Below are 19,309 nucleotides of genomic sequence, written 5' to 3'. Positions count from 1 at the left end.
CTCGTTGATATTTTCAGTAGTAAATGGTACCAATAACAGCACATTTGAGCAATGCAATTGTAGTGGATAAAATGGTCAATTTTTCCGTGCAGTACTGTACGGATTATACGCTCCTCACCGGTTAAGAGTTTGGCCGAGAGTTGTCTCCTTCCTTTTCTGGCCTAGTGATGTTCTTTTCTACTTTGCGCCGGTCAAACTGAAGGTCACATCGCTACAGAAACTATACGAAGTATACTTTTACTTAATAGTTACAGAGGAATTGATGGCTGATGAAATATTTAAGTATAAGTCCGATTTCAACGTTTGCAGAGCCCGAATTGACAACGAAAGCGAAACGAAATTTTTGTTTTGCTAAAATTACTTTTAATTCTAAAAATTAATTATAAAATGCAAAATTATGGACGGCTAACAGCTGATTTCTAATTAACGAGAAATGGCGATAGAACTTTGCCCTCTTTTTAAACAGTTTATTCCTTAATTCGATTATCCTTTGGAAACGTAAACAGCGAAACTGGAAAGCAAGCACGAGGAACGACAGATAAGAGGATAAACTGTTCATGGAATTAATTAATACCGAAAACGACTACAAAATTTGATCTGATTAAGAAGCTACAAGCAACTGCCTAAGGATTAAAAGAATTCTGAGCCAGTTCTAAAATTAGCGTAAGTAAGTACAATCATATATATTGTATAACCTAATACTGTATAATCAGGACGAATGTTCTGAATGTTGAAAATATTTAGAAAAGTAAACAACAGCTGATTTTTAAGTCTGAAGTTTATCATCAGCATTTATCCTTAAAAATTTCCTTGTAACGGAGGTGAAAGAGGGTTAAACCTTATATAAACATTAAGGACGAAAAACTAGAAGTTGCCGATTTTCTTTCGAAAGGAGGTCAGGCAAGTCGACGTGAAACACATAAAAGCGCAGGATCTCGACTCTTGCTTTTAAAAAGAATCACTTCTATGCTCGCAAACTGTTAATTATTGTTAATATTTGGAGTACGACCCTGTACGGTTGTGAAGAATGAACGACAGTTACAGTCAAAATAAACAGTGTTTGAAATGTGGTTTTATTTAAGGATAGACACTATATCTGATCAGCATTCCTAAATACTGGAAAGGTTATAACTGGAGGCACTTTAAATGAGTGCATCTAGCGTCACAACGTAGAGGGTGTAAAAAATATACACAATAACTACCCAATTTAACGAGCCGTCAATGATTAAGAATAGTCGCCAGTTTGGCAGCCGCGTTATTTTATTATCGCAAGCGTCAAGTGACGAAACGCACATACCTACTCGTGACCTTCGCAACAACTGGCTCGCACGTAGGTCAAATGCGCGTGTGACGATTAGTAGTAGTCTGCAGTCCGTAGTTACTGTTCGATTGTATATCATTAAGTGGTGCGAGATGGCTCATTCTATTTGTTTTTCACGTACCCTCTTCTCCCTTAATTTTTCCGGAGTATTAATCAGACATAGCGTATAACATGATAGTAACATTTAACCAACTAATGGACTACACCACCTGTACTCGGAAAATATACAAATCTGCTTTTTAGGAAGTTCATTGGTTTGGTCACTAATTTTACCTAGAGGTTTAGACCATTGCTTAGAGTTCAGGAGGACACCGGTACGATTCTAGATCAGTCTGCCCTGGTCCAAGTTTTTCTGTGGTTTCCTTGGACTTGCTGAAATAGCAATATTCCGCACATAATTTTTTAATATCTTCTGTCTTCATTTCGTCCGTTCCCCCCCCCCCCCAACCACTACCTACCTATTCCCAACACAAGTCTAGAGGAACTGTCCATCAAGTACCAGCTGTTGCGAAGTTTACGAATAGGTATGTGTGTTTCGTCAGTTGATGCTTGCGATAAGTTTTATTTATCGAAGCATCAACCATCTTTTCTTGACATATCTACACACCATGGGAATTTGCTGATCTTTTTAATAGCGTAATCCATATACCTAATAAATCTGGATAAAATGAAACAGGATAGGCACTAGGTACAGCTCTTCGACGAGGGCTTACAAAATTAAAAGCCATTTACATTTTAATGAGAAAAAGTCCAGTACACTACACTTTAAGCGGTAAATGGAATCAAGGGAGAGAAAAAAGTTCAAGCAGCAAACATTATTAATCTAAATAGATGACAATTTTGTGTATTTGTGATGTACATAATATACCAATTCTAGAAGGAATTGTGTAAGGCGGAATTTCTGAATTAATATTACACAAACATTCCCAATAAGGCAAGGAAATTAATAAGTTTCATATTTCAATCAAAGTTTTCCAAAGAATTCTTAGAATCCTAACAGCGAAACGAGTTGTTGTTAACTAGAATTTACGATTTATACAAGATATTATCATGAATTACATCACATATATTATTAGTATCTACTAATAGAGATGTAAGGTTGATGGAATAAAATACACAATGTCCAAATAACCCACAATCAGGGTGAAGTATACATAACTTATTAAACAATTTAGGTGTAGTTACATCAATCTGAATTGCTACTAAGAGCTTCTAGTCTAGCTTGTCCCGACGCCTTTTTTTTTTAATATTTAATGTAAGGGAGGCTTATCAGAACACGCGTATCAATAGGACCCTACCTCACCTACTTAACGCAATTAAGGACTAAGTGTAAGCCATTCATTTTGGTAAAAGGCGCTGGTTACGCTTCCAACTTGCTTTCACGCCGTTTTCACTATCATTTTCTGAATTTAACTGTGAATCTCACAAATGACAAAGAACAAACTAATTCCATTTACAAGTTACAACAATAATATGCAATTAATTAGTCAACATTTATTTCCGGTTGGTAACGAACAGGAAGCTATTCAAACAAATTAATTAGAAAACACCGTTCAACTACGTATTACTAAAATAAATAGATAAGTCCTACAATGTTTTAACGACTTATATTCTTGAATCGATCAATAAAAAAAGGCAGAATAGAATGCTTAGTTGGAATAATTTCTGGTGTTTCTGGCGATCTAAATTGGAATCCACGCCCGGAAAGGGTTCGTTAATGAGAAAAGAGGAAAATGATTCATATAATTGGTGAATTGTTTGGATTGCAGTTTTGCTTCGAAATAAACAACAAAGGTTGTGATCACGTCTGGAACGTTTTGGAGTGGAAGCAATTATCCAAGTCGATCCTAATTAAATTCCCAATCATTTGCACAATTGGCTGTAGCGTGACCAAAACACAATTCGATGTTAACAGAAGAGTAGGTCAGAGTCATATATTCGACTTGCTGTAGGTGCTAGTTTTACCACACTAAAATAAGTTTGCAACATGTTTCTTAATACAAAATCAAAAAATATTTAAAGACCGTCAATTGTTCGATTTTTGATTAGCGTTTCCAAAACAAGGGAATTTTTCCTCAATCCAGGGAATATAGAACCAGCTTAGTGTCAAAAAATAGCGAATATTCATGTTTATTTTCAGATATAACTACACCACCATGTTATAAATGAGGTATACAGTAAACACTTATAATCTAATATTGAAAGTGGTTTATATAATTTAACTATAAAATAAAATAATTCGAAGTGGTCTGTATTCTGTCGAAACTACCAGACGCGGATCGCGATTTCGATCTCTTTGGATCTCGTCAGCGCGTCGCAGGCAGCTCCGACAGAACACAGACCAACTTTTACCTGCTGTCTTAACAGCGCATTTTATAAAATACCACAAATGTCGCGGAAAACGCCATCTGTAGTACGATGCTACATTTTAGGATTACGTTGAGGTGTTAGCTACGCCGGGATTCGTTTCAGCAAGTAGATATCCATATATTTAAATGGACCTTGTTTGAGCATACGTAATCCTAAAATGTAGGATCGTACTACAAATGGCGTTTTATGCGCCATTTGTGATATTTTCTAATCTAATTATAGTTAATAATTTAATAATATGATAATAATCTTACCCTACCTTTTATTAAATAATAGGGGAATGTAGAATGGTAGGGAACTATCACAGGGTGAGTGAAAACGGTAAGCCGTCTCACCACCCTGCATCTTCGTGGCCTTGACTTCCACTAGCGACCCTTAACATCTTGACTGGACTGCTCGGCTATGATTTTATCATTTTAGATGTACCAACATTGTACAAATGACTTAAATAAGAATTTAAGGATACGAACCACCCCAACTATAATAATCTAATTATTTTTATTTTATAATAAAGTTCCATAAAACCTTATCGGTGACACTATAGGCATATCTACCTCTAAAGAAGTTCATTGTTGAAATTGCCAGATAAGGAACGCGACTTCGATATTGTTGGATCTCATCAGACGATATTGTTGGATCTCATCAGACCAGACTCCATCCAGACAACGTTTTATGAAATACTACAAACGGCGTGGTGAACGCCATCTGTTGTAAAATGGACAGTTAGTGAAATTCAATATGTTCAACAAGATCCATTTACGTTGATGGATATCTACTAGCTGAACTAAAGGGACCGTATATTGAATCCCACTAAATGGTATTGTACCATAGATGGCGTTCACCACGCCATTTGTGGCACTTCATAAGTCTAAAATATTAATCGATGTGTCTGACTATCGAATATTTTAATTATTAAACACAAGTAACGTTTCGAAGTTTGTTTCAAACGCACCATCTGCGTCCGTGTATTTCACATTGGGGTTAAAGTTTTCGGTGGCAATGAAATTAGATCATGGAGCAAGAGATTTATTTTCGGCATTCCCGGATATGGGGTATCACTTTGTAGATAGCACAGGTTGGATATATTGCCGCAGTTAGTTGGTAAATGTTAAACGTGTTGCTGATAAATCGTATTCCCTAAACTTTCACAACGTATTCATAGCAGCGGAAGTCCTGATCTCGTTAGCGGAAAATTTATTATTATATGACGTTGATAATGGTATTTAAATGATAAATACATACATATAAATAAAAATGTTGTTCCATTCGACAGACAGTTCTCAAAGTTAAGCTCACATAAAATAATCTTAATACGAAGAAATGTAAATACGTACTGTAATTTACAGTGTAAAAATGTGGAAGTTAGACTAATAGTACGTTTCTTCATTTTTCCTGTTGTCACCTTTCATAGCTTAATGGTGAAAGCATTAGTGCATAAAGTCAAAGGTCCCGGGTTCAATTCCCGCCGGCAGTATGTCAGCAACAACAATTTTTATTCATTAATTTGAGATAATTTGTAAAGCACCCTGTCGTAACCCCGTTCTATTTCCATTTCCAAGACAGAAAGATAGTCCGTAGTCAGTTACAAAAGTCGCTACTAACTTTAAAGATAAACGTCGGTACTCATTCTTGAATCTTCTTTGTTCTGTTAACGAGAAAAGCGCTAGAAATTGAACTATTTCGTTTCATGCATAAATAGGGCTGTCTCAAACTTCTTGAAACTACCTACCTTATCTATCTAAAATATAACTTCATTCGTGTCAGCCCTGAGAGAAATCTTATAACGTCAAGGGGATTTTCTGTATACACTTTATCTGTTCAGTTGAAAAACTCACGACAATGCATTTGATACAAAGCAAGACAACAAATTTCAACGGTAATACAATGACTCTTAGGCCCAAAAATACAATGTTCTATATTAACCCGGTCAAGTATCATTTAGACTTAATTTATGATTGAGTACATAAGTTGTGGTGTTTGTAAATATTTGATTTTCGTTGGGTCGTCGGTCCTAAGATTGGTTGGACACGCACTTCTACTCTTTCCTAATATCCTACTTTTCGAATTTCCCTAAACCTAGAACATCCGACGTCCTTATTTATTTAGTGATAGCAGTCTTATCTAGGTCTAGTTCTAACCATATTAACTCCTCTTTCTGCTTGTACTACCTCTCTAACTACCCCTTCATACCAGAGAAAGGTCCTATTGACTTTCACAGCGGCCTCTGTTATCCTACTCTTTCTTAATACGTCCTCAGCGCGGCCCTATACGGGTGCGAAACATGCGCGGTAGACGCTGCGGAAAAGAAAGGGTTAGAAGCGTTCAAAATGTGGTGTTACAGGAGAATGATGTAGATACCGTGGATAAAGAAGGTTAGAAATGAAGAGTTATAAGGAAGAATAGGAGAACAAAGGACTCTATCAAAGTCAATAAGAAATAAGCGAGATTGGTTGGTAGGACATCTTCTCAAGCGTGAAGATCTGGCCAGAGACATATTAGAGGCAGTAACGGGAGTCAGGAGGGGTAGAGGTAGACCTAGATTAGATTACTGTTCGCAAATAGTTAAGGATGTGGGTTTTTCTAGTTTTAGGGAAATGCGAAGATTAGCTCAGGATAGAAAAGAGTGAAGGTGCGAGTCCAATCAGTCTTAGGACTGACGACCTTATGATGACGAAAGATTTATAGGAATAAAATTGTAGGAATGAAGATATTATCACAGCCTGAACGTTTTACTACAGACCTTGTATATAAAACACTATTAATAATAATAATCTACACACTTATTAAGACATTTGGAATTAATAAAGCATGTTGACACATCATATCTCTAAAAATAGGTCTCGGTATTCTATGTTTAAAGAATGCGGGACGATTGTCGCACGGTTCACGACCAAATTTTATAATCCGAATAACGTTAGTTTTGTGTTTTTAAGCCATGTTTTTATATTTACAGCAGTCTCTCAGATTTAAGAAGCAGTAGCTACATTTAAAAGTGTCAACTGTATTAGAACTGACAACATGTAGACTTCTTATGTGCTAATACTTGCACAACAACTATGCTTCAATATTTACTCTGTTCTGCCTTGTAAAGACGCCTCAAAATTGCTGTAGCCAAATTTTTCAAGTTTCTTATGCGAATATTTAATATTTATGGTATACAATTACAATTCAAGAAGAAGAAGCCGACACTTTTAAGACATTCTTTATACAAATTTTAATATCAAGCTTACTTTTCAAAACGCAAACTTTGGTTACCTTTCCACAATCAACTCTATAAGAAATTCTAAGGGAACGTTACATTTTATTTCAATTTAAAACTTAATTTACATATCTTGAGTCTTCTTCTCGCTTTTATTGCCAACCACAAAAGAGCGTATTATTCTACGTCAAAATTTAACGAATTTGAAATTTGCATTCAATATTTTCTAGCAAACATTTAACAACACGCCCATAAAAGAAAAAATTACATCACCAACTTTTATCTTCAACCATTGCTCTTAGACAAAACATTAGAGAACATCTACCTAGTTAACAAGGATTCTTTAATGTTTTTACCTCCACAGGAGCACGATCTGAATTTATATGGTTTGATGTACATACATGTATATAATAGGTCAATTGAAAAGTCCCCGGCCTAACACATAGATGGCGGCACCAGAACTAAATCCATACGATTTTCAGTTAGTCCTAACCTTCAAAAGACGCGTCTATAAATTTGACGGCTGTCGGATCATTAGTTTGTGAATTATAGCATTTTTAGTGAAGCAACTTTTGTTATTGTGAAAAAAATGGATGAAAAGGAATTTCGCGTGTTGATAAAATATTGCTTTTTGAAGGGAAAAAATATAGTTGAAGCAAAAACTTGGCTTGATAACGAATTCCCGGGCACTGCCCCAGGAAAATCAACCATCAAGGATTGGTATGCTAAGTTTAGACGTGGTGAAATGAGCACCGAAGACGGTGAACGCAGTGGACGCCCAAAAGAGTCTGTTACGGACGAAAACATTAAAAAAATCCATAAAATGATTTTGAATGACCGTAAATTGAAATTGAATGAAATAGTAGACACTCTACAGATATCAACGGAACGTATTCATCACATCATTCACGAATATTTGGGTATGAGAAAGCTCTGTGCAAAGTGGGTGCCGCGCGAGCTCACTTTTGACCAAAAACAACGACGAGTTGATGATTCAGAACAGTGTTTGAAGATGATCACGCGTAATAAACCCGAGTTTTAGCGTCGATATATGACAATGGATGAAACATGGCTCCATCATTTCACTCCGAAGTCCAATCGACAGTCATCGGAGTGGACTGCACACGATGAACCCGCTCCAAAGCGTGCAAAAACGCAACAGTCGGCTGGCAAGGTTATGGCGTCTCTATTTTGGGATGCGCGTGGAATAATTTTCATTGACTACCTTGAAAAAGGAAGGACCATCAACAGCGACTATTACATAGCGTTATTGGACCGTTTGAAGGACGAAATCGCCGAGAAACGACCGCATTTGCAGAAAAAGAAAGTCCTACTTCACCAAGACAATGCACCGTCTCACAAGTCAGTGAAAACGATGGCAAAAATTCATGAATTGGGCTTCGAATTGCTTCCGCATCCACCGTATTCTCCAGATCTGGCCCCCAGCGACTACTTCCTGTTCTCAGATCTCAAAAGAATGCTCGTTGGGAAAAAATTTTTGTCGAATGAAGAGGTGATTGCCGAAACTGAGGCCTATTTTGAAGCAAAGGACAAGTCGTACTACAAAAATGGTATCGAAAAGTTGGAGGATCGCTATAATCAGTGTATCACCCTTTAAGGGAATTATGTTGAATAAAAAAAACGAATTTTGCAAAAAAAATGTGTTTTACTATTTTAGGCCGGGGACTTTTCAATTGACCTGTTATATGTATGTATAGGTATATACATTTTCCAGGAATGATTAAAGCTTACTGTCGTTTCATGTTTCCTGAATAGACTACATGAAGTAGAACAATCTGAAGCCATCTAATCGAAAAAAAAAAATGCGTTGAAAAATTTCTGACTCGCTTTCATCTAAACTTTTTAATCCAATTAAAATTAGTTTTCTGAAGTAATTTATAAATTTAGCAAGATTCCTGGAAGTACTATTTAGCAAAGAATAAACATAATAAAGCAATCAAATCAGACACGTCCTAAACAAAGTTGTCGTCTGTAAATTGGATCAGCTCAGTCAGTTCAAAATTTTAAATTATCTAAAAAGTAGGGAAGTGAATGTAAAAGTAGGAGACGAAAAATTAGAAGAAGTGGCTAATTTACAATATTTAGGAAGTCTGATAGCTCAGGATGGTCTTTTAGTGAAATATCAAGATTAGTTCAGGGTGGGATGATGAATAACGAATGAACTGACAGCGATTAACATACTAATAGCTTTTAGTGTACTGTTATAGATATACTTCATTTACTTTCTCTAGCGATGTGCCCCTTCTAATGTCTTGGATGCGCGCTGACAAAATCGTAGGTAGGGAGAAAAAAGCTCATTATACTCTCGACTCTTGTTCATTAAACATACTTTTTCATACAGTGCCTGCCAAAAGTTTTGTTCAATCATGAATAGTAGTGAGAGTCGAAAACAAGCATTAAAACCTTTAATAATGTCTTCAAATATAAATAAACATCTCGTTGATATTTTCAATAGTAATTGGTACCAGTAACAGCACATTTGAGGAATGCAATTGTAGTGGAAAAAATGGTCAATTTTTCCGTACAGTACTGTAGGGACTATACGCTCCTCACTGATTAAAAGTTTGGCCGAGAGTTGTCTCCTTTCTTTTCTGGCCTAGTGCTGTTCTTTTCTACTTTGCGCGGTCAAACTGAAGGTCACATCGCTACAGAAACTAAACGAAATATAGCTGAATTATTAGGAAAATTGGTACAATATCTTCAGGGTGGCGAATCTTGTGAAAGAGGCGGATATATTTTTGTACCTATGTCTCTCGAGAAACAGTAGTTTTAACAATAAGTAACCAACATTTTACAAATTTGCATAGCCAACCTTCAGCTATTCATTCATAATGGAACGCTCTGAGTTAGGCTTTGGGGTGTTTTTGACTTCCTCTTGGTCCAGTTGCTGTAGGTTCGGTGTTTTCTTTGAATTTTCGACGAAATTATTAAAAGTTGAAAATTTACAACCTCGCAGATTTATAAGATGTTGGTTGATGGTATTGAAATCAAAACCCCTGGATGTACAAACGTATAGACATTGGTTATCGCCTTGGCAAGTACTGGAGCAATGATATTCCTTAAATAGTCCTTCAATCTCCTTCTCTCCTCATCTCTTCTAACAACCCTCTATAGATAAGAAAGAGACAACCCCCTACCATCATCAACTGAAGGCAATGAAACATAATGATAATAATAATAGTAAAACTCCTCCAGGACTCCTCGAACGGCATTCTAGGATTCCAGACGTATTTTCCCCACAAAGTATTATCTCAAGAGATTGTGCCAGTTATCATAATAGTCTCATTAACCAGAATTTTTCTATTTGAGTGTACCATCCTATTCAGTTTTCACAAAATTATTCCTAATGAAAATGAATGTCATAACTTTTCATCAAAGTTTTAAAAATTGCTATTGGTGTTTACAGTATGAAGCATCTTCTCAGTTAATTAGAGAAATATTGTTGGAAAATCATTTAAATTAAACGGCGTGCGGTGTTAAACGCTTTAGCGTGCAAAGATATCCGTTTTAGTTTGGTTGTAACAAGGATTTGCCTTGATTGCATTAAACGCGTTCGGGCAGTGCAAATGCTAATGTAATCGCTGTAATCTGGCAGATTTGGCTGTAACGGATATTTCAATTGCATTTAATTAAAGGGCCCAACCTCTGTACAAATTAAACCAACAAAAGTACAACTAATGGATCGTAATCGGAAAAAAACTTAAATTTTCACGAAATATTTCGAGAAACGTTCACTTCTGGGTTTAACAAGTAGTACTTACATGTTTTTGTCGAGGAATTCTAAGAAATACTCATAGAAATGTGTTCAATATTTAAATTTTCATGACTTATTTATATCTCAAGGCTACAAATTTAGAATGTCACAATTGAATCCCTCTAAACGTTTAGTTATTAGTCGTTTTTGACTCCAAACCCTAAGATGGTGAATAATTCGATTTATAACATCGACGATCGCTAAACTAATTTATTATCATTAAATCGTCTTGGTCCAACATCTTAAGTTATCATATAAATAAACAATAAGTCAACAATCCTGCGGATTAAAAAGAAATTTGACTTACCCATTATTTAAGTCTCTATCAGGACAAAAAGCGCAGTGGATACACCAAATTAAGCTTCAGTCACTTCAAATATTGATGACACTAAAAGGTCCTAATAACGCCACGCTAATTGTTTTAATTAAACTGTTTTTTTATCGAATATAACACACGCGTACCGCATAAAGTCGCACAGAACGTTCCGCGTTCGCGATTTACTGACCACCGATCGATGGAGTGGATCGTAGTCCAGGCACATGCGAGCTTCTTTATTGGCTGTTAAAGCTTGCGGCAACTTTAGCAGGACTGCGCAGGATTACGAGTGAAAGTCACTGTCAGCATAAACAGGTAATATCTAAAAATAGAAGACAGCATCAACTTATTTATCGTATTTAACACTACAATTTTACATTCGTTAATAAAATATATAGAACGTGGACGTAGAATTGTGAATAATACTTAAATAATATTATTATAAAGAAATGCTTTTTCAGAGTTTACTCAATTAATTAAAATTAAAATTGTAATATTTAATAAAACAACATTCGGTTGATCTTACGTTAAAACAAAATCTACAGTAACATTACTTCAATTAATGCTACAATTAAAATTTGATATTGGACATTATGCGATTGTTTCTTTCATAGTGAAGCAATTTTATAATGAAGAAAGAAACTTGGTTTTTAACGATATCGTTTTTACTTTTGCTATATTCTCATTCTTAAAAGACAGAAGTACATTTGATACTAATAATTCTATATAGTAGGTATAGCATGATGGTAATTTTAATTTAAAACAACACGGAGAAAATGAAAAAGGAAAATTTACCTAAATATTAAATCAATATTTACAATTTATCCCACTAGCCCGTTGCTTCGTAAGCGAAAAGAATAAAAATTACAATTTGGACCCGAATTTGTAAAAATAAAATCCCAGCAGNCTATTCATTCACCAAATTAAATTGTAATAATTAAAAAACATGAAATAATTTAAAAAAAACATGTCAAAATTAAGATTATTACAAGTTACCTAATACAGACTTACTATTTTTGCTAGTTATCATAAAAATTTAGATTTCTCCGTGAACACGCAAGTCAATTTAGTAGTTCTTTAGTTAGAAATACTACATTGACACAAAGTTTAATTTATTATAATTTTTCCGTTAAGTATTTTTTGTGAATCACACTGTAAATCGTAACAATCGCAATAAAATAGAAACGCTTAAGTTAATGCAGACATTAATTACTCCACTAACGCTAATTACACCTTTTACAGAGAAACTTTAAGCGACAAAGATGAAGATGGCGCAATGCTTGGTACAAGGCATGAAATCAACCTCTAATTTGGCCAATTTTACATCACGGTTAAGCATTAATTGCTAAGTAATTGCCAATGTTTTTTGAAACAGTTCTGCAATTTAAATGTCCACTAAATGTAGCACAAAGGCAAAAATTATTAACCAAAATTACAAAGTGCTTGACCGAGAATTATTTGCGTCTCTACGTCCTACAATTAGAATCTACTAATCGTAATAAGCGATATTAATATAATTAAATCATTAGTCCAATACTCTAATAATGTTACCACATATCAGGACGCTCCATAATTTTAAAATACAAAAAAAAAATAAAACGCAATATCTGTTACCATCATGGGATCATGTAATCTGTGATTTCATGTTCTTTTAGGCGTTTTAATATATTCATCCAGAGNAAATCATTAGTCCAATACTCTAATAATGTTACCACATATCAGGACGCTCCATAATTTTAAAATACAAAAAAAAAATAAAACGCAATATCTGTTACCATCATGGGATCATGTAATCTGTGATTTCATGTTCTTTTAGGCGTTTTAATATATTCATCCAGAGGGGAACATAAAGAAGCAATTTTATGTCCTGTTCCAAATTTCCATAAAATCCTGAAGGATTTTACGAAATAAAAAATCATTTTTTGTGAAACACCTTCCGCATATTCATTAGAAGATTATTCTAATCCACGGCGGTAGCTAGACAAGCAAATTCACTTTTTTATTAACATCTAAGAAACCCGAATAGCCTCAAACATGGGTAATACGCACGAAAGGATAATTGCCATGTTTCAGATATTTCCCGTAATTAATTACCTCCCTTTCACAATATTCTGCTACCAAGTACAACCTCACACACAGTACAATAAATGGTTAAACGTCTGCAGAGAACAAGTATAAATTTATGTTATTAAGTCTAACATGTCTTGCTGGATGTAATGTGAGAGACTGTGCGGTTAAATTCAAAATTTCTTAAGTCTTTAGTTAATATTCGCGTTCAGAATTTCACCACTACACCCCAAGAATCTCCTCCATCGGAAAATAACGACATTAGTTATTCCACTAGAAAGTTTCATTCGCCTAAAGTGATAAAACATTTTATAAATGTATGGCATATCCAAAATCTATTGGAATTATTATTCAACTCTTAAACACCGCTTGAGATTTTTTGGTTTACATTGATTTAGTACACAGATTGTCAAGGGTACAGAAATAGACATAGGGTATGGGGAATGGGGAATAAAATAAGCTAACCTGACCTACCATAAAATTTTGTACACACACTATCAGAAGTACAGAAGAAGGGCATAGAGTAGCATTTCATTATCATAAGATCGTCAGTCCTATCCTAAGCTAATCTTCGCATTTCCCTAAAACTAGAACATCCCACATCCTCAACTATCTTCGAACAGTATTCTAATCTAGGTCTACCTCTACTCCTCTTAACTCCTGTCTCTGCCTCTAATATGTCCCTGACTAGACCTTCATGCCTGAAAAACTGACCTACCAACCTATCTCGCCTATTTTTTATTGACTTCCATAGAGTCCTTTGTTCTCCCATTCCTTCAGATACTTCTTCATTTCTAGTCATTTATCTAGAAAAAAAAGTACTTTTACCCATGAATAAAAAAAATTAGTTTCATGTGGTCGTCGATCATCTTCGACACGTATTTAGAGCATCAACGCAAACGAAACCTATAATGGAAAGTATTAGGTATAGTTGGAATGTTCAAAATTGTCATAGTCTGCAATAAAACTGACGCATTTACTTTCTTCTTTCAACTTAACAACTAGACTAGAGCGGTTGTAGTCAGAACGCCCACTTTTACTCACGACAAACGTTGTAAAGAATATCGTAAGCCTAGAAAAGAGATGTCAGATAGGAATTGCAGCGCATACAAGAAAGAAGATACGTCTATTCTTGCACATAATTTATTGCGGACTATACCAAGTTTGATCGTACCAACTATATGTAATAGTTATTTCTTTTAAAGTATTTAATAGTGATTTGTAACGGATGAAGGCACAGTAACTACCGACAACATGGGGCTTGTATTTTAGCGTTTATATCTCATATTACCTAAAAGTTTATATCACGTAGATTCCGATTTTGATACTGTTTAAAACTTATATTTTAAGTGCAATTCTAAATTCATTTCTTTGACGCGTAGTTGAATAAGCATCAGCAGTTTCAAAATGAAATGAGAAAATTAAATAAAGTTCTTATTCAGTACAACTGTCGAAATTAGTTTCTATAGAAGAACGTGAAGTTTTAGTATTAATTTCTTTGGAAGTTTTTTGTTAGGAGCCGTCAATGATTAAAACTTCAAAATATATGGAAACAAAGCAGAGCGTAGCTACTTTAGAATAGGCACATAATTATAAAATTATAAATAGACATTCATCATCTACACAAGTTTTGTGAAACTGTGTTTAGAACCAAAATTGAAAATGTTTGAGATATGGTGTTATAGGGGGATTGTGAAAATAATGTCATAGATATAGAAAATGTTAAAAAAATCGGTTGTCTGTAACGTCGGTTTACTGACGATAGTTGAACGTGACAACGTCATAAGAAAATACTGATGGAATGGTTTCATTTTTCAAAAGAAAATTTTAATTTTATTTGTTTGATAGATATTTTGTATGGATATAGAGAAGGAGGTAAATGGCAATGTATTATTCTATAGCAGCTGTCCACGCGGACGCATCGCTCACTCAAGTAGGAGAGAGACAGATGTCGAACGCTGCCGAACGCGGAGGCCTCTTTGTCGCTCGTTCCGCACTCTCGCTTGCACTTCAAGCCTTAAATGGAACGCCTCAGAGCGAGGTAACGCCGCATGAGTCATGTTTTTTCGTGCGTCATCGAATTATAAGACGTTGTCACGTCAAAATGAGAAAGTATCAAAAAGAGTAATATAGCAAAAACGCTACGGAAGCCAATGAGGTAATGGAAAGATAGAATAGTGGGATGCTTCGTGAGGCATGAAGGGTTAGCTAGAGAAACAGAAATAGGAGCAATGAGAGGCAAGGGAAGATGAGACTAGTGTTCCCAAATGGTTGGGGTTTAGTTATGTGAGTTTCAGTTTTTGAGAAATGAGAAGATCAACTCAGAACTAGAAAGAAGTTTCAAGCTAGTCTTTGAACCAAGTACCATATGGAGATGAATGTAAAAATTCTTTCTGAAGTTTATGTATTTGTTACTCCGTTGACCCGAATATTTTCGCGTTGGTACTTTTACTGTAAAAATTCCCTGATACGTGAATTTGCGACTTTAACAATTTATACACGAGTGTAACTCTAATAAAGAAGTAAATCCGTAGATAATATCCAACTACATTTCTTTACTCGCAAGAGATCTTCTCTATACATAATTGCTGACATTTCCGACGCAATCCGTACGCTGTAACCGGAACAGTTAAACTTTATGTAAACGTTAACACAATGGCAGTGTTTGCTTTAAAAGCAAATCCGCGATCGTTAATGCTAATAATGTCGAGACTAAGCTCCTGACTGATCTATTATTCATGACGTGTATTCTTACAACAGTAGATCGTTCATGAGACCATGTTCGTACACATACATACGTTACCTATGCCGAAACATGATGTAATAATTCTCCTACCCTGCTCTCCCGTTTATCTCCCATTCCATCCTACTCTAGAGTTATGTACAATTACATGTATAATGGGGACCAAGACGTGATGAGATTGTAATCGATCTAGATCAAGACGTATCTTCCCAACAGGCGTGCGAACGTGGCAGTTTATTAAACATGTCAAGATGTTGTTCGATATCCAATGTAAATTTCTACTTCACCGTTATTAATAACGCTGAACATTATAGACACGCAGACGGGGGGTGGAGCATTGTACGATAAAATCGGGTCAATTTAGGAAGGCGAACTCTGTCATACTAAACACTCGCGCTTTGGAGCATCTCTTCTGCACTTCTACAATAAACATCTGTCATAGATCAATCGATATCTACTTCTACAAACTTAAAAACAAGAGAATATCTTAGAAACTTCAATTCTAGCATTTGAAATTCTTTATTTAGCAGCAAAAACCAGTAGATGGCGGCATATTGTCACAATCTAGAATCTAACTCTCTTTTAATACCATAATACAATACGTTTTAACTGTCTGGAAGCATGATATGTACCAAAGGAAGTCTACATATACAAAAGGATAAACGTGCAGCCCAAACCCCTGGATCTGGATGCTTGAAATGTCGCAATGTATCGATCAAAACACCAGGCTAGAACACTGAGTCAGGAAATTTCGCACAAATGTTGCCGAGCTCAATTAAACTCGAAGGTAGGTATACCTACTTATATTTAATTGCCAAAAAATACGTCGAAAACTTCATCCACCTTTGTAACAGGATCGCAAATTAGTTCTGCAACAAAATGTCTTCTTTGTTGAGCCACTGACGACTGACATAGCCTATTTTCAAAACTTTGACCTACCATACCTTTGTAGATACTGATATCATTTAAGTGTCATAATACACAATAGCTTAACAAAACAATAATATATGTACATCTTCTTCAGTGTGCTTGTTCTAGAACATTCCTACTGTTATATTACCAGTTCGAAGTAATGACCAATGTCTACTGTTATAGGTGAAACTAAGCATAGGTCCATTCCAGTAACATATGCATTGAACATTTGAATTCAAGGCGTAGATTTACATAGAATCTCATGAATCCGCAAGAAGATAGATGTATGTAAACGTGAAATGCAATTTGTCCTTCATTGGATTGGCAACTGTTTAATCACTTCCAGACGCCACGCCAGTTTTCCCCTACTGACCTATATTGTAAGGAAACTGAACAATGGCAACTTCGGTCCTTTCTACACCAATTCATACGTATGCCGTTAACGCCAGTTTCACGTTGTGAAACAACCATGAATGCAAACGTATTAAACATAATATTGTAATGTTCGTGGATTTAACAAATTAACTTTTAAGACTCACAACGACAAAAACTATTTATTTACACTAATTATTATTAAAGGACTTAAAAACACTATTAAATTATTAGTAACTTATGTAATTATTCTATTTATTTCACTTCTATCACTGTCTATTTATTTCTTAATTCATTTCTGCAACGGTCAATTTATTTCTACTCTACTTCGGCGATCGTCTCTTCCTTTTTATACTCCCTCGCCTCCTTTCGGGAACATTCTCCAGCCGTCCAGAGAACGCAGGTACGACATACACGTTTACAGATACGGCGCACATGAAGAAAAACGCCCGCGGCTAGTCGGCGAATCGATAAGCCGCTCACACACACGTATGCCCGATCGCAAACAATCACGCTCATGGTCGTTACAATATAATAACGGAAAATTTCTCTTCAAAATATGTATTTCGTTACTCAGTTTCCAAAGGTGAGTTGGCATTTCTTAAGGGGGCGACTACAAACATTTGGAAACTCTATTGCCTTTGGAGATTATAACCATTATAATCGTTACACTGAGTTCAAAATTAATAATTTCGTCCAACAAAATAAAAACTAACAAACTAATAGTGGAAATGGACGTTCGTTAACCAATTAACTACAAATGTAAGTCACAAAATTATAACAACACGCAAGTAGGAACGAAGCCACTTTTATAAAAGCAGATAACGCTGTGGAAGTCAATAACAAATAGGGGAGATAGGTTGGTGGGATACCTTCTCAGGAATGAAGGGTTGATTAGAGACATTAGAAGGAGATACAGGAGCCAAGAGCAGTAAAGGTGAACCTAGATTAGATTACTATTCACAAACAGTTAAAGATGTGGGAAATGCGAGAATTAGGTCAGGATAGGAAAGGTTGAAATACGTGTCCAACCAGTCTTAGGACTGAAGATCTTATGATGAATCAAACATGCATTTCATAAGCGCAATCTACTGACAATATTTTGAAATGACGTTTTTAGAACTGCCGATAGCTACTAGCAGGTCAGCTTCCAATGTTTTTTTTCCTACCTGATATCTCTTTTCTATGTTTACAATATTCCTTACAATATCTGTCGTGAGTAAAAATAGCCATTCTGTGAGTAACTGCTAAAAAGAACGTAAATGTGGCATTTTTATTGCGAACCATGCCAATTGTGAAAGTTCTAACTGTATCTACCAAGGTAGCTTCCCATGTTTTTTTTTTTTAATAACTCCAACAGTTGTAATTTGAACGTATTTTGTTATACGGCTCGGGTGCTACGGTCTGTAAAAAAATTATTTTTCAAAAACTCATCTGTAGGCCGGATTGAAGATGTCAATCTGTGAAATCGGTCGTAAAAACAAACAGAAGATGATAACGTACCGTTTCTATTTGCTTTCCTTTACTTTTACGTTTACTTTCAATATATTATTTAGTATTTACTACCTTTTTCTCTACACGAGTTTCCGCAGCAACCCCAGTTCCATTTTTCACATCGGACGACTTCATCGAAACAGTTTTCCTGAAGGAAAAAAGGATCTGTTTATACATACAACATCGAATGAAATTGTATGTTTCATTCTTGACAGAGTTTCTTTGCCGGATAGATGACTACGTACTGATACAAGTATTTGAATTTATTTTTATGGCACTCAGTAATAACGAAAGTCAATATTTGTGAAGTCTATTTTACTCAAAAGAAATATAATTCAATTTTATATAGCTCTGATAATGTTTCGGCCATTAAAAACTCGTCATCTCTAACGACTATAAACACGTTATTATTTCATCATCATCATAAGGTCGTCAGTCCTAAGACTGGTTGGACACGTACCTCCTATCCTGAGCTAAATTTCGCATTTCCCTAAAACTAGAACAGCCCACATCCTTAACTATTTGCGAACAGTAATCTAATCTACGTCTACCTCTACCCCTCCTAACTCCCGTTTCTGCCACTAATATGTCTCTGACTAGACCTTTATGTTTAAGAAGGTGTCCTACCAACCTATCTCGCCTATTTTTTATTGACTTCCATAGAGTCCTCTGTTCTCCTATTCTTTCCAATACCTCTTCATTTCTAACCTTTTCTACCCACGATATCCTCATCATCCGCC

The 19,309-nt window shown here is 35.4% G+C and overlaps 1 protein-coding gene across 5 annotated transcripts in view; it reads right to left on the bottom strand.

Moving 5' to 3' along the window:
- The window catches only part of LOC108736292 (sex peptide receptor), a 298,323-nt gene that overhangs the window by 210,726 nt on the left and 68,288 nt on the right, over window positions 1-19,309 (bottom strand). For all 5 annotated transcript variants that reach the window (XM_025974306.1, XM_025974303.1, XM_025974307.1 and 2 more), the window contains exon 2: window positions 10,973-11,303. The gene's annotated coding sequence lies outside the window, so the exon portion shown is untranslated. The remainder of the gene's footprint in view (window positions 1-10,972; window positions 11,304-19,309) is intronic.

The sequence above is a fragment of the Agrilus planipennis genome, unplaced genomic scaffold (assembly GCF_000699045.2).
Source record: "Agrilus planipennis isolate EAB-ADULT unplaced genomic scaffold, Apla_2.0 scaffold110, whole genome shotgun sequence".
Classification (NCBI taxonomy): Eukaryota; Metazoa; Arthropoda; class Insecta; order Coleoptera; family Buprestidae; genus Agrilus; species Agrilus planipennis.
Note: the sequence above shows the minus strand (reverse complement) of the source record. Positions and strands in the feature narration are given on the sequence as shown.